This window comes from Triticum aestivum, chromosome 3A, assembly GCF_018294505.1.
Source record: "Triticum aestivum cultivar Chinese Spring chromosome 3A, IWGSC CS RefSeq v2.1, whole genome shotgun sequence".
Taxonomy (NCBI): Eukaryota; Viridiplantae; Streptophyta; class Magnoliopsida; order Poales; family Poaceae; genus Triticum; species Triticum aestivum.
In genome coordinates, this window is record NC_057800.1 from 497892582 (window position 1) to 497907251 (window position 14670).

The 14670-nt window shown below is 43.7% G+C and overlaps 1 long non-coding RNA gene across 4 annotated transcripts; it reads left to right on the forward strand.

The window, feature by feature from the left end:
• Window positions 1-6984: 6984 nt before the first annotated feature.
• LOC123061838 (uncharacterized) lies at window positions 6985-14114 on the forward strand. Of its 4 annotated transcripts, none has more exons than XR_006429362.1 (4): window positions 6985-10507; window positions 10592-10649; window positions 10847-10942; window positions 11774-14114. It is a non-coding gene; the product is annotated as an uncharacterized lncRNA (long non-coding RNA). The 4 variants fall into 4 exon arrangements; XR_006429364.1 differs by having other exon boundaries at window positions 10592-10615; XR_006429363.1 differs by having other exon boundaries at window positions 8485-10507; window positions 10592-10942; window positions 11774-13241; window positions 13890-14114.
• Window positions 14115-14670: the final 556 nt, after the last annotated feature.

A 14670-nucleotide genomic window follows, 5' to 3' on the forward strand; every position in this document is an offset into this window, starting at 1 on the left:
ATCAAGTGAGGAAAAACCAAAAACCCAAAACCCAAACACCTACAAACCCCAAGTGATTGAGCATCACTGAAGAGATTGATCCTGAGTGGATCCGACGCTTGTTACCTTTGAAGATTGTGCTTCTTCCAGACGGTTAGACGTCATGGTCTAGAGCATCCAAGAGGAATTGTGGATCGCCGAGTGATCAAGTTTGTGAAGGTTTGGAAGTCGCCTGAAGACTTACCACGAGTGATTGGACGAGGTCTGTGTGACCTTAGTTCAAAGAGAATATGATGAGGACTGGGTGTCTTGGACTAAGTGTCCTTGACTGGGTGTCCGGGACTGTGTGTCCTCGAGTTTAAATACTCAGCTGCTCCAACTAGACGTACAACTGAGACAGCAGTTAGAACTGGTCTACCAAATCATTGTGTTCACCAAGCTTACTGGTTCTATTTCCTCAACTCTTTCATTTCCTCATAACTGTGATGTGTGTTTGTTCATATCTGTGTTTGAAGACTTTGACTGAAGACATTCTCAATTCCCTCAGTTCAATTTCTTCAGTCTGTTTGTCTTCATCCTGTGTTATCCTGTGATTACGCTTCCTGTACTCTGTGCCTGTCTTCATTTCATCATGATGACTATGCTTGTATTCTGTCATGTTCACTTTTGAGTACTTATTCCGCTGCTAGTAGTTCTTCGCTAAGGAATTTCCTCACCGGCAAATTCCTCAGTGAAGAATTTCATAAAAATCACCTATTCACCCCCCTCTAGTCGATATATCACACTTTCAGCTGCATGTTGCCACGTAGGTGCCCGCTCAGCTGGTTGAGCTGGCAGCTGCACGCGAACGGTGGCGGAGACTTGGTTGGTGTGGGCCTGGCAGTGGCCCTGCTGGCGTCCTCGGTGATGGCCTTGCCGGGTGGCCCGGCAAGGGTCTTACCGTGGTGCGATGTCGTCCCCGGCAAGGGTCTTGCCGGGGGTCTGGTGGCCTTCCTCGGCAAGGATCTTGCTGAGGATCGTCATCTTCTAATCCTCATATGATCTTGAATATGTCTTCACAAAGATCTGCATGCCACCATAGAGGTGCCTCCCGAGCCCTGGCCCAACGTGGTTGATGATGTTGGAGACCGTGGGCTCAAGGGTGGCTCACTCTGTTGGTGTGGGGCGAGCTTCCGTGGCAAGGGTCTTGCCGGGGCTGCTGGGGCCGTCCCCGGCAAGGGTCTTGCCGGGGGAAACTGCTCCGCCCCTCTGCCTCTTTGCGTCCTTGGTCTTGGCGTTGCTCTGGCTGCCTCGGGCTTCGGTTTTACCTTGGTTCACCTCCCCTGCTCTGCTTGGTGTGGCCGTGGGCACGGCTCCGGCTGTCTGTGCACAGGTAAAGGGGTACAAAGGTGTGCCCCTTCTTTTGTACACCGACATATATGTAATCGATTGACCTTGCTTCCTCCCACGCACAAAATATATCTACATGTCTATGACTGGATCATCTTTCAAGCTCTATCTTACAGCCCTCACCCAATATCTCTCCCGAGCATATATATATTTTCAATGAATGTCAGACCATATTCACTTTGTCTCTCTATCTATATGTCTCTCGATTGACCTTGCTTTCTCACGCCGTATCTTCCACACATTGAAGCTACCTCTCCATCCCTCGCAAAGCCGGAGCTATTTACATTGCAAGGGGGACTCCAACCTTGGATTAATTTGTGTAGGCATTTATTCCGGTGGGTTTAGATTATATTTTTGTAGCATTCGGCCCACAACTACTCCAAACACCGTTGCAACCCCCCGCACCTCCCCCAATTGATTTCCCTCTGGCTCGGTCATCGCTCTCTCACACGTCCTTTCTCGCCTTCAACGTCGCACCATGGTATTATTGCAAAAAATTTGGTTGTTCTCTTTAATTATTACAAATAAGCTACAAAACTACACAGCGATAGTCCACTTGGAATGGAACAAATTTCGACCCACAAATTGAAGTGCTACAAACTACACACCGAGGGGCTCACCTGTCATGAAACAAATTTGGACCCATATACAAATTAAAAAAAAATAAAGACGAGGATCAAACATGCGACCAGGGCCTTCAAGCCGCACGTCAATAGGCAACATACGTGGAACAACAATGTTTGTTGTACCCCCCCCTTTGTTCATATAATGTTTTTATATTACCACAACCTATTTAATTGATAACATGGAATATTATTTTTAGTACATTAGTGGGACTGGCTCGTTAGCACGTACTATTCGCCTTCACTTACTGGTGGGTTCCATGTGTGCTCTCTCTCTCTCTCTCTCCTCCCCTTCTGTGTTTAGGCGCACGGGCAAACACGAAGAACTCGCAGGCGATGTTGCGTTGACCATATCTGGACGCATTCACAAGTGACGGCACCGGTTTCACGTACTAGTAGTACTAGTCAATGTGTACGTGCAATGCACATTAATTTGAAAGTATATTAAGTACATGCGGATATAAAGTAGGATATTATTTGCATATTATTATGTGATTAGCACTATTTTTGGCATGAAATTAACTACACGCTAAATGTGTTGAGCACTCGACATCGAAGCAGTCTAGGTCATTGGATGAAAAGGAATACATGTGGCTCGATGACATTTTATATTTAATTTGATACGGCTCTAGTAGAACATTCAATCGATCAAACCATAGATTTCATTCAGTCTGACTCCGACTTTACATTTATACGACGATCGATCTAAAATAAACGAAAATGATAAATGTTCGGATTTTAAGCATGGCAATCCGAACGTTTTTCATGGCAAATTTAGATTACACGGGGGCGGCGGGGGCATCTTGTGGTGGGAAGAGGCTCCTCGGCCGTGCTCTGTTGCGGGGGTGGAAATAGGGTTTTGGCTCCGTATATGATGTTTCTTGGGTATATGGGTATATACAGGAGGAAGAAGTACGTCGGTGGAGCAACGAGGGGCCCACGAGGGTGGAGGGCGCGCCCAGGGGGGTAGGCGTGCCCCCTGCCTCGTGCTCTCCTCGTTGATTGCTTTACATAGACTCCAAGTCCTCTGGATCACGTTTGTTCTGAAAATCACGTTCCCGAAGGTTTCATTCCGTTTGGACTCCGTTTGATATCCTTTTCCTTCGAAACACTGAAATAGGCAAAAAAACAACAATTTGGGCTGGGTCTCCGGTTAATAGGTTAGTCCCCAAAATAATATAAAATTGTATAATAAAGCCCAATAAACATCCAAAACAGAATATAATATAGCATGGAACAATAAAAAATTATAGATACGTTGGAGACGTATCAGAGCCTAGTCAAAGGGCTCGCTTCCCGGTGAGCCTGCGTAGCGGTCTGCTCCCACGCCTCCCATCGACTCACACGCTTTCTCGGACGACACCTGCCGATGAGAAGCGGGACCCGTGGCGGCACGTAAATGCCCATGATTTCAATAGTGAAAGTGTTCGCCTTAACGTGACAGGTCTTTGTTCCAAAATATCTTGGCTCTTCATTTGTGCAACTTCTCATAAGCAACTTGTCTCAAATTGAAGAAAAAAATTACGTAGGAATATTTGTGCCATATCATGTGACCAATGCTCAGTTTCATGAATTTCTGGTCACTTTTCGATTTTCTGAAATTTAAAATTCAGGATTCGAAACAATATCATAACCTGCATCATGCAATAAATTTTCAAGCGATACATCTTTCATGTTGTATTTCTTAAGAAAGGATTTGGTCAAACATTTTGCTTAGTTAGACTTCAGACAAGTTATATATGCAGAGTAAAAGGATAATCCCTCCGTACCAGTACGTTGCGTGATATATTAACTCAAGTACTAGGCATGAACAAATGGGCTCAATTCTGTGCTCATCCTGAGTAGTATTACTAGGCAATGCAGTTGACGGGTGACCTTGGGTAGCGGCGATCGAGGGAATTGAACCGTGCTCGGCACGGTAGGTAACATTGTCTAGTTACTAAAGCATCCCTCCATTGTTCATCGGTAGTCATTATGGACCGGCGACATGAGGGGAATTTTCTAGGGCTGGAATTCTGGCCGCCATATATTTCGACTCGAAACGCAGAGGCTCGACTGGTTGGGGTTGGCTAATGTGCGTACCACGCACGCCACGAGAAGGACACGAGCCTGATTTTTTTAGGATCAACACGAGCCAAGGTCTGGCTGGTACGCCGTTGGGTCCTACCATTCGAGAATACAAAAGGAATCTTTTAAATTGCCGAACAAATCTATGTGTATTACAATGCCCGTATTTTCCTTGCAAATAGTAATCTCAATTTGCTAATTGATTTATGACGAGTTCTTGAATTAGAGTGAGTTTGTGATATAGTGATCTCAACGTGGATTTCACATTTCATGGTATTCCTAGTAAGTTTTTCATTGCAAATTCAAATTTAAAAGATGAACTGTATGGTGGTGATAAAACTCTGTATGTATCAAGTATATGACCACACACACACACACACACATGCGCGCGCGCGAACACAACAACAATCCAATAAGTATAGTGCATCTTTTTTCCAAACCATGTATGTATGACACAAATTCAAAAATATTCCTTCTGTTCCTAAATATATTCTTTTAGAGATTTCAACAAGTGACTACATACGGAGCAAAATGAGTGAATCTACACTCTAAAATATGTCTATATACATTAGCAAAATGTAAGACATGCATGGTCCTCAATTCAATATTTTGAATGGACAGGAAACTGAAACATGAATATTAAGTCTAATACTACAGTACATGCAAATGTTGGGTTTAGGCGGAGCTATGTAGATTGTCGGGGGTTAACCCCTCGAGCCTAGATAAAATTACGAAGCTCTGTTTAGAATTGTTTAGATTATATTTGTCCCCGCCCTCTCAAACACCGATTGGTTGTGCAACCCCCTCCTCCCCGGGAAAATATCATGTGCCCCCACACCTTAGATGCTATTTGTTGATACTAGTTGCTTGGAGCTTGTTGATTTGAGATATAGCAGCTCACATGATGTCTTGATATTTTTACAGGAAACCTTAATGAGTTTGAGAATTACACACAATTTGTACAAAAACTACTTAGATGCCCTTGGATCCCATATCCAACGACCTCAAAGCTCGTATCACCGTAGCATCTAAGATGAAGGAGGACATCATATTCTCCTGTATGTAAGAATATCATGTGCTACCACACCTTAGATGCTTTGGTGATACAAGCTCTTCGGAGCCGTTGGATTTGTGACCCAACAACTCCTCGGTGGTTCGAATGTTTTTTTGCAGAAAAGCCCCTAAAGAGTTCGACCACTGCTTACAAGCACAAAGACTGCTCAGATGTCATTGGATCTCAAATCAAACGACCTCGAAGCTCGTATCACCGTACCATCCAAGCTGCGAGAGCACCTGTTGTTTTCTCACACGGGAGAATATGAGGTGCTCCCGCACCGTAGATTCTATGGTGATACAAGTTCACGAAGATCTAACGGCTCACAGTAGGAGGTTTGAATTTTTTGTGCAATATACGCCTGAGAAAGTTTGGGAATTGCGCAGAAAGTACAAGTACTACGCATGTGGCATCTGATCACAGATCATACGACCTAGATGCTCGTATCATCATAGCGGCTAATTAAGCTACGGGGAGCACCTAATATGAGCAACGGGGAGCCGTTGGATCCAAGATGCAGCGGCACACACGAGGCCTGAATTTTTTATTTGCAAAAAAAACTTGGAGAGTTTGGAAATTGCGCAGCGAACGTATAAATCACTCTAGGCTACCCGCCTCCCTCGGGCGTTTGCGCTTGGAAGTGATTTTGTGCCGCTCGATCAATTTACTGTGGCTGTTTTTACCTTGGTGTCAATTGGTCAACTGTCCACTATTTTTTACCCACGCATTGATAAATTAATTGACTGACTGCTGGGTCTGCACATGTGTGGGGCTGGTGTGCAGTGGGCGTGGTGCGCGCTCGTGGCGTCGCTAATTGGCATGGCTTACCTTGGTCCTAGGTGGCCAGCCAAGTTAATCAGCCGATAATTTGTAAAAATGCAATAAACCCCCTCCAGCCCATAATATAAGATGTTAATTCATCCAATATGTCAGTATATCAGATGTTATAAGATATTATATAATGGGACGAAGGGAGTGTTGTACTACATCATTGTGCAATTGCTGTTTAGCTTCTAATATTAACTTGATGCTTTTAGGTACATATGTCATTGATAAAGTCCGCGCTTTGACCCTTTCTGCGTATGGGGCAATGAGATATTGATGAACCAGCATCAAGTGAGAAAGGTGATAAAGATTGTTAGTAAAATGGGTCATAAGATGACAATTAAACTATTTTTTTACACTTTATCTAAGACAACAGCGAACTGCAGGATGTTAAGTAAGAACACTGCAGTCTTCTTTTTACTGTCCATAATAAGTTGTGTTAGATGACATGTCTAAATCTTTTTTTTTTTTTGCAGTGATTCCCAAAGTAGTTTACTCAAGGGGCGATTGGCGTGGTGATGCATTCTGACCGGGCGAGGGCGACGTGGGGTGGGTACTCTGGTTCTTTGGTGGATTCCAGCTGATTTACTCGCCCGTGGTCTACCCTGGTTCTTCGGTGGTCCTGATTGCCACTTGGTCCCGCGGTGCAGTGACTGGGGTGATCGGGGTGCTTGGTGTGTTCTCTCCTGCCACCAAATAAGACCAGGGTGGGGGTGAGTTTTCCGTACATAGCTTGTTCACTGGGTCGTGATCTACCCAGCTGCGTTGGTGGCCCCGTAGAGGAATGGGCCCGTTTGCAGTGGCTTGGGTGTGGGTAGGAGGTGAGTTTGCTCCTTTGCCTTTCAGGTAAAGGGCCGCACTTGTCAGGTCAGGGATGCAACTGTTGGGTAAAAGGACGTCTCGTTGACAGATGGCGGTTTCCCAGCGGCTACATCTAACCCCTTGTGATATCCTCACTGCGGCTGGTCCCTACATATTCGGGTCCCCACCCATCGGTAGAAGAGGTAGCTGTGGGTGGGTTCCTTTAAAACTTACAGCGTCGGAACTATGCTTGTCAGCCCTGCATGGTCTTCCTCCGCTTACGTTCAATGTACGCGGCTCCTCCGTTCCCAGCTCCTTCTACTCAGTCCTCGCCGCCTCCCCATCACTGCGCTTCGCCTCCCCACTCCGCCGGCAGAGCGTGAGAAAGAAGGGCGAGGACAAGATGACAATCAAGTCATCTGTACGGTGCGCTGGCGGGGAGCTGTCTGTCAGCGGTGCTGTCCGTCCGGCCGGACACGGTCTCGGCGGCGTCCACGGCGGCGAGGGGCCCATGGACGCCGTCTTTCTCAGTGACGATTTCACCCAGCCGGCCTCCGTCGCGTCGTCCCCCTCGGTGCTATGAGGTTCGTCCACTCGCCTGCGTGATGTGACATCGGAGGAAGAAGATGTGGTTTTGATCTGATTCGATTTGGACCCCGATATCTCCCGACCGTTCGGTCTGGGAGAGCCCCAGACCGAACGAGTCGTTCGTTACGGGGGAGCCGATCGACCGAACATATCTGTTCGGGACGAGAAGAGGCCAGCCCGAACACCATCACTCTAGGCCCTTTTTTGCGTTGAATAAAAAAGAAAACAAAGCCCAGTTTACCCCCAAAACTATTTTGACAAAGAAAGCCCACTTTTGGCTGTGAATAATAGAGGTCAGATTTGCCATACTCTAAAAATATTGAAATGGTCCAAAATAATTTTGTCGTGAAAGATAGAAAATAACGAATAAGATACTACTAAATAATCACTATGGATTGAAGCCAAAAAAATTGCCATGATCTTTATAAGCAAAATTTTCCATGGTTTAAAAAAGATCTTTTTATGCAAATGGCAAAAAGAAAACAGTTCATGGCAATTTTGCATCTCTACCATGATGGCAAGAAATGTACATTAAAAATTTGTATGCTATTTTTACTGTATAATTGAAGAGACAAAAAATATAGATTAAAAATTGCCATCATGTGGAGCAGAAAGAAAAAAACGCACAAATCTTTTGTTTAGTAGTAATTGCCATGTTTTATAAAGTAAACGTACCATAGTCAATAGAAGCAAAAATTACCATGAACGGTGGAAAAAGGCAAAATTTGCTGTGGATGTAAAGTAGTTTTGCCATGGAAAACTAGATGTCAAACTTGTCATGCTCCATGGGAGTAGACGTGTCATGAGTGACAAAAAAGTAAATTTGTCATGTATGTCACATAAAAAATGTCATGGCAATAAAAAGCTAAATTTTCCATGTTAATAAAGTTAAATTAGAAATGGAAAAATAGAAAGTAAAACTTGCCATGGCAATAAAAGCTAAATATTGCCATGGGGATTTAGGTGAAAAATCCCATGTTAATAAGGGTCAATTTGCCATCGACAAATAAAAAAGTAAAACTTGCCATGGCAATAAAAGTTAAATATTGCCATGGGGATTTAGGTAAAATTGCCATGTTAATAAAGGTCAATTTGCCATCGACAAATAAAAAAATTGCCATGGAATAAAATTTAAATATTGCCATGTGGATTTAGGTAAAATTACCATGTTAATAAAAAGGTAAATTAGACATGGCAAAATAAATAGTAAAACTTGCCATGGCAATAAAATGTTAAAATTGCCATGGGGGTGTAGGTAAATTCGCCATGTTAATGAAGGTGAAATAATTACTAAACCTTGCCATGGCAATATTTGCCATTTTTTGTTTTTGACAATTTAAATAATTACCGCGACAATTTAAATAATCAAAAGTTGCCATGGCAAGAAAGCAATGAATACCATGATCCGAGAACTAAAATTTCTATCATTCGGTAACTATATTAGTCATCTTCCAGGAAGCAAATTTGCTATGATGCGTAAACTAAATTTGCCATCATCAATTCAACTAGTTCTTTTTTATGTTTACATCGCAAGAAGTATAAGATTAGTTGCCATGGTAGAAAATAGTAAAAATGCGCCATGATCCACCATCGAAAGTTGCCATGGCAAGAAAGCAATGATTTTTCCATGATCCGAGAACTAAATTTGCCATGATTCAATAACTGTATCTGCCATCTTCTAGAAATTTTTTACACTGAGACAGCAAATTTAAGAAAAATTGTATAGTACAATACATGTTTAGTACTGAATCCTTCTCTCTAAACGAAAAGCAAGATTTGATTACTCCATATCCCTTTTCAGTTTAATTATCTCTGATGTTGTTCAACGAAGATGACCAGAAACTCTAAAAATCCCTTTCATCACTACAGAAATTCAGCGCACATAGCCGATCAAATATAGCTGCAAATCATTTATTTTCTTCTCAAAACTCATTCCGTCCTGGAAGACTAGTATGCATATCTGTTTTGTTCGGATCACACAAAAGCAAATGATTTTCAGTCAGTAGAATGGTAACGAAATACACAGAAAAAGTTGTTCTACGGAATCAATAGCTCCCAGAATCGCTTGTTCTATTACCGAGCAAAGCAAAATGGCCTAGTTCACCTATGCCGGCCGATTCACTTGGTGATGTATGCAGCGCTAGAACAAAAAAAATCTTAGAAATGGAAGAATTCTGGGGCTGGGCATTACGGAGCAAAGCACTGACTAGGAGAACGGCGCTAATCTCCAAGCACCCCAGCGGGAGCAGGGCAGCTCGCGTTGGTGACCACGTCGGGGAGCGCAAGTGCCTGGGGTGGTCGTCATCCCCGCGGCAGTCGTCGAAGTGTAGCCCCACGCCAGGGAGCAGCAGATGCGTGGACATGGTCGTCGCCGTCGCGAGCGCCGTCGACGCAGCCCCGTGTCAGGTGGAGCGGCAGAAACCTGGAGGTGGTTGTCGTCGACGCGCAACCTCCCTACCGCGGCTACGGCCTCCCCGGCGGCTAAATCCGGCAACGAGAAGACGACCCCCGCCACGGTCTCAAGGCCTTGGCGCCGGCCTCCGGTGGATCCCACAGCCGCCGCTTCATCTGGATGCGCGTGGGAAGCCGAAGACCCCGCCAGCCGTCGCCGGGGTGGTGGGGAGGCGCGTCGCCGGGGCAGGTGCCGGGCACGGGAGCTCCATGGAGGGGAAGTGGTGTGGTGGCTTGCTCGTGAGTGGGTGGGTCGTGGAGACCGGGAGAGGAGAGGAGTAGTGCGGCCGTGGAGAGACAAAACGTTCGCGGCGACCTCCTGCTTTTCCGAACGATAAGAAATCAATGACGTGGCTGGTCAGACCTACTTTAAGATTCGTGATTCGATCCAATGGTCCATGGGACGTTCGGCCCCAAATCCTAAAATACAGGCGTTCGGGAGTTATTGATTCCGTTCGTGAGGTGCGGTTTATCTGGTTCTAGGTGTCATGGATGACACACAGTATGGGGGACCAAGGCGGCGACGTACCGCACGACACGCAGCTCCTGCTGGTGGAGTCCAAGGCCGGGTTCAGGCCTGCGACGAGGTCGTGTTCCTCACGCTGCGTTCTGGGCCAGCCTCAAGGGCGGCGGCGCTGGCGGCGACGAGCTTCAGCTCTGCATCTAGAGCGGCGACATCGACACGCGCGCCAGTTCAGTTCAGTGTTAATCTCGGTCACCGATGGTTGAGGTTTGTTCTTCTTCCATCCTCTTCCTTCCTTTCCATCGTCAAATTCTTCTTTCGTCCTGCTCCTTAGATTTCTATCCTCTGCAGGTGTTGTGTTGTTTCTCGCTCTAGGTAGGCCCTCGTCGATCTTGCCTTTAGCATTGAGGTGGGAAAAATTAGCATCACGTTTTCTTGATTCCCTACTGTTTGATGAAATGCTTGTGCCCTGATGGATTATGTTTTCTTTTGTATTTCTTCTCCTCCCTGCTGCTTGCATGCTTTGCATTTCTTTGTTTCTCCTACTTGCTCGGTTCATGTTGTTGATTGTCTCCGCATGTACTTACGGCGTTCTTCTCAGTCTAGATCTGTGTATCAGAGGTGTTCTTATATGGTGTGCTCCCATTTGGGGTTGGAGATGGCATGAGATGCAGAGCTCCTTGCGCCACTCTCTTTACAAAGGTGATGTTTGCTCCCATTCGTGGCTTGGTTTGCTAAATTAGTTGTTAACTAGCAATTCTTACAGATATGTGCTTTCATTAAGAAGAAAAAGCTACCATGCTAGATTAGTTGATCCAGGGCTGAAGTTGTATACCAAAATAATGCTGAGAGGTGCTCTGTCAGAAGTACCTTGAGCCTTTTTATTTTCATATTCTCTTTTGCGCACTCATTTAATGCCACTTGCAATCTCAAGTAGAAAATATCATAAAGAGCTTGATGACCTCTGTCATTATCAGTCATATTATATTAAAGGGTGTTTAGGTGATCAATTAGTAAATAATCAACTGTGAGTGCTTAATATAGTATAGTGTGTCATAGAAATTGCCAAAATGTTCAGAATTGGGATATCAAGGCTTAAGCTAAGGCACGCTAGCCACTTTGAACATTGAGACTCAAATGAGCAGGTCCCATAAATAATAAACATACCTCATATACCGGTTGTCAGTAAACCAACCACTAAGATGGGCAGGCTCCACAATTGAACTTCTGGTAATCTTCAACATCTATCTCTTGGTTGTGTGTATAGTGTATATGTCTCTTATGCTTTTGCTACTAATTATGATTTCCTTCATTTGCTCATTTGGCTTACAATAATATAAGCGCCGGTTCTTTTCATTGTGGAAGTTATTATTCTATTCAGATTGGTCCTATCGGTGCTTGATAATGTACGATTAACTGTGCCGATATCTCTAACCTACTACCACTCTGCAGAGTGTAGTCTTAGGTATTGCCTGTACTAATGCAATTTTATCTAAAGTGCTCAATGAGGTCTTTGTATTCTTCGATTTACAGACTATACAAAAGGATCAGCAAAGGAGGACTCAAGTTTGCAACCACCACAGAGATAAGGCTATGGAACATTAGTGCGTGGCTGTTCTGTGCAATTTTTCTCACATCAAGGTATGCCTCCGTCTCACTGGGCCAGGGCTCGACTTGCCTACCACATATTTGTTTTGTTTGCTGCAGTGTTGTAAGATTGGAGTGTGTTGAGTATGCAATCTTGATTCCAGGAAAAAAAGATTATGCAGTCTATCGCACATGTTTGGTTTGGAGGGGGCCTGTAGATGATGGTTATGATTTTGTTTCCGTTCGGTGATTTATTCAAATGATTCAGAGTAAATCCGAAGCCATTTGTTGCCTCTTGAATTTCTGGTTCTACCTCATGCAAAAAATCTCTCATGGTTCTACTTCTACCTTATGTAGAAAAGCAAATATTATATGTTGATGAGCTTGTTGCTGTTTGGTACTGACCATATTAGTTCCCTAGGCTTGTAAAAAAAAAAAACTTCATTTCTACCCTATGATTACGTGTCAAAGATGTTTTGTAGATTGCAAGTTTGATTTCTTTTTCTTCAACATGGTTGATTTAGTTTCTCACCTTGCTGAAAAATTCAGGTTGGAATGTTGCCGGTCCAGCCTATGCAGATAATGTATCTGTTATAATGTGATCATGACAGAAAGTTATTTATTTGTTATATACCTGCAGCTCACTTTGTTCACTTCCACAGCACCATTTCATTTTTTGACAGTGGGTTAGACAAGTGTGGTTTTCAGGTGTAGTTGCCTATTAGTTTTTTTTTTAGTTTTCCTGTCTCGGTTTCTTCCAGCCTATAAGTTATACTTAGTTTGATTACTGCATCTACAGTTTATTTCTGCTTCTACTTCTATTTCTACTATATTTCTGTATTTACATTTGAATTTCTGTACCTACTTTATTTGTGCTTCTACTTTTTTCTGCACCTACAGTTTCAGTGCTTTATCTGCTCGTGGAGCTATGGCTGTTGCATTGGGCTAAGATTTGATTGCTTGCAGTATGTCAAGGTGTAGGTGCAGACTCATTGTTGATATTGAATACTGGAGTAAGAATGATGATCAATGCTCTAATGAACTTGCATGATGTAGCATTACTATTAGGATATAGCGTTAGGCACATACTTTTTTTGACAGTGGGTAGACAAGTATGCTTTCAGGTGTACTTGCCTATTGTTTTTTTTGTTTTCCTGTGTCGATTTCTCTTTTACTGTAAAGCAAAGGCTGACTGTTAGTATTTGTCGAGTCGAGAGTTTTTTTACTTGGAAGATCACAACATTGCCAATAGAAGAATGAGTTTTATAGCAAATCAGGTTCAGACTTCTATCTAATTTCTTGGTTACATCACCATGATGCTTGGAATATAATTAAGACTTTGGGCCCACTGAACATTAGAAGCTGCATGGAGGATGAGATCATCTATGCCAGTGATGGGAAGCGCACTGTGATTGTGAGTATCTGTATAGATCACATTAATCTACCATGCTCACTATCCAGTTACGCCACGCGCAAATACCATTGGCAGTGTATTTCAACTATGTGTAATTGGCCGGCTATATCACAGCAGTGTACCAGTGTCTTGTGTTGGTGCTTGTCCAATCAAACATAGTTATGTAACTGACATCATTTTGTCTTGTCTACCCATGTCTTTTGTCTAGGCTGTAACACTAGCTGCATACTACCTATCTTTTTTAACCTGGCCATGTAAGACACTTTGTTTTTATCCATGTTCAGTGCTGCTATATAGAATCGATGTTTTATTTCCTCTTGCATTCTGAAAGATTGCCTTGGTTCGTACTGTTTAAGAGTGATATATAAGATGAGGGTTATTCAGTAGAATTTATATGCTTGGGAAAGGTTTTGATAGAAATCAGTGGATGGTAACCATGTCGTAGTGTGATGTAAATGCCATTTGAATCTTGATGGTGGTAACCTGCTATCTTTTCCTCTTTATTGCTGACATTTTGGTCTCTCAGAATATTTTAATGTCATTTGAATCCAGATAATTTTGTTACTCATGCATAGAGCATTTGCATCTGAAAGGTGGCATGCGTGATTGCAACCAATCTTACATGTGTTTGTATTGTTGTTTGAGCAGGAGCTTTTCATCTAAGGAACTGCAATGGCCAAATCTCTTGTGACCGATGACCCAACGGAGCCTTTTTTTGGGCGTGAACTGGTCACCTTATGGTTCTAACTGGGATGCATGCTTTGTTGCATGCTTAAAACACTATTATTGTATCTGGCATCATATCCACATTAGCTTACTCCCTCTTCTGAACATTGTATTTTTTCCATATGAAAACCGATTTAAGTTATTCTACTATCTGTAATACAATTCACATTGCATTGACATCTACATCTCCTACTTACTCACTACTAACACTAGAAGAACACCCGTGCGTTGCAACGGGGCTACATTAACTTTAAAAGTTAAATATTAATATTCTCATATATATCAAGTGACATTGGCGACCTTTTTTACCATCAATTCCTCACACACACTCTCTGCCTCCCTCTTCCTCACTCTCTCCCCCTCTCCCTCTCTCTCTCTAACACACACATATATCCATCTTATTGGGTACGGGACCATAATCCATCTATTTCACACACACATGCTAGTACATAACAATATGAATTATGTGTATTATATTTGCCACCACAACCGAGGGAATTAATTTCATGTAAATCGGCCAGCCACAGCTCCAAGAATACGCGGAGGAGGTGGCCCGGGTCGGCGTCGGTGCCGTCCGGCACGGGCCACGGGCCCGCTTCCAAGCGCGTCTGCGCGTCGGCCACCCATGCCGTGTCCTTCAAGTGCCACTTCCACCGCACCAACTCCCAGGGTCACGGCCATGGCCAGGGCCAGGGAAGCTGCC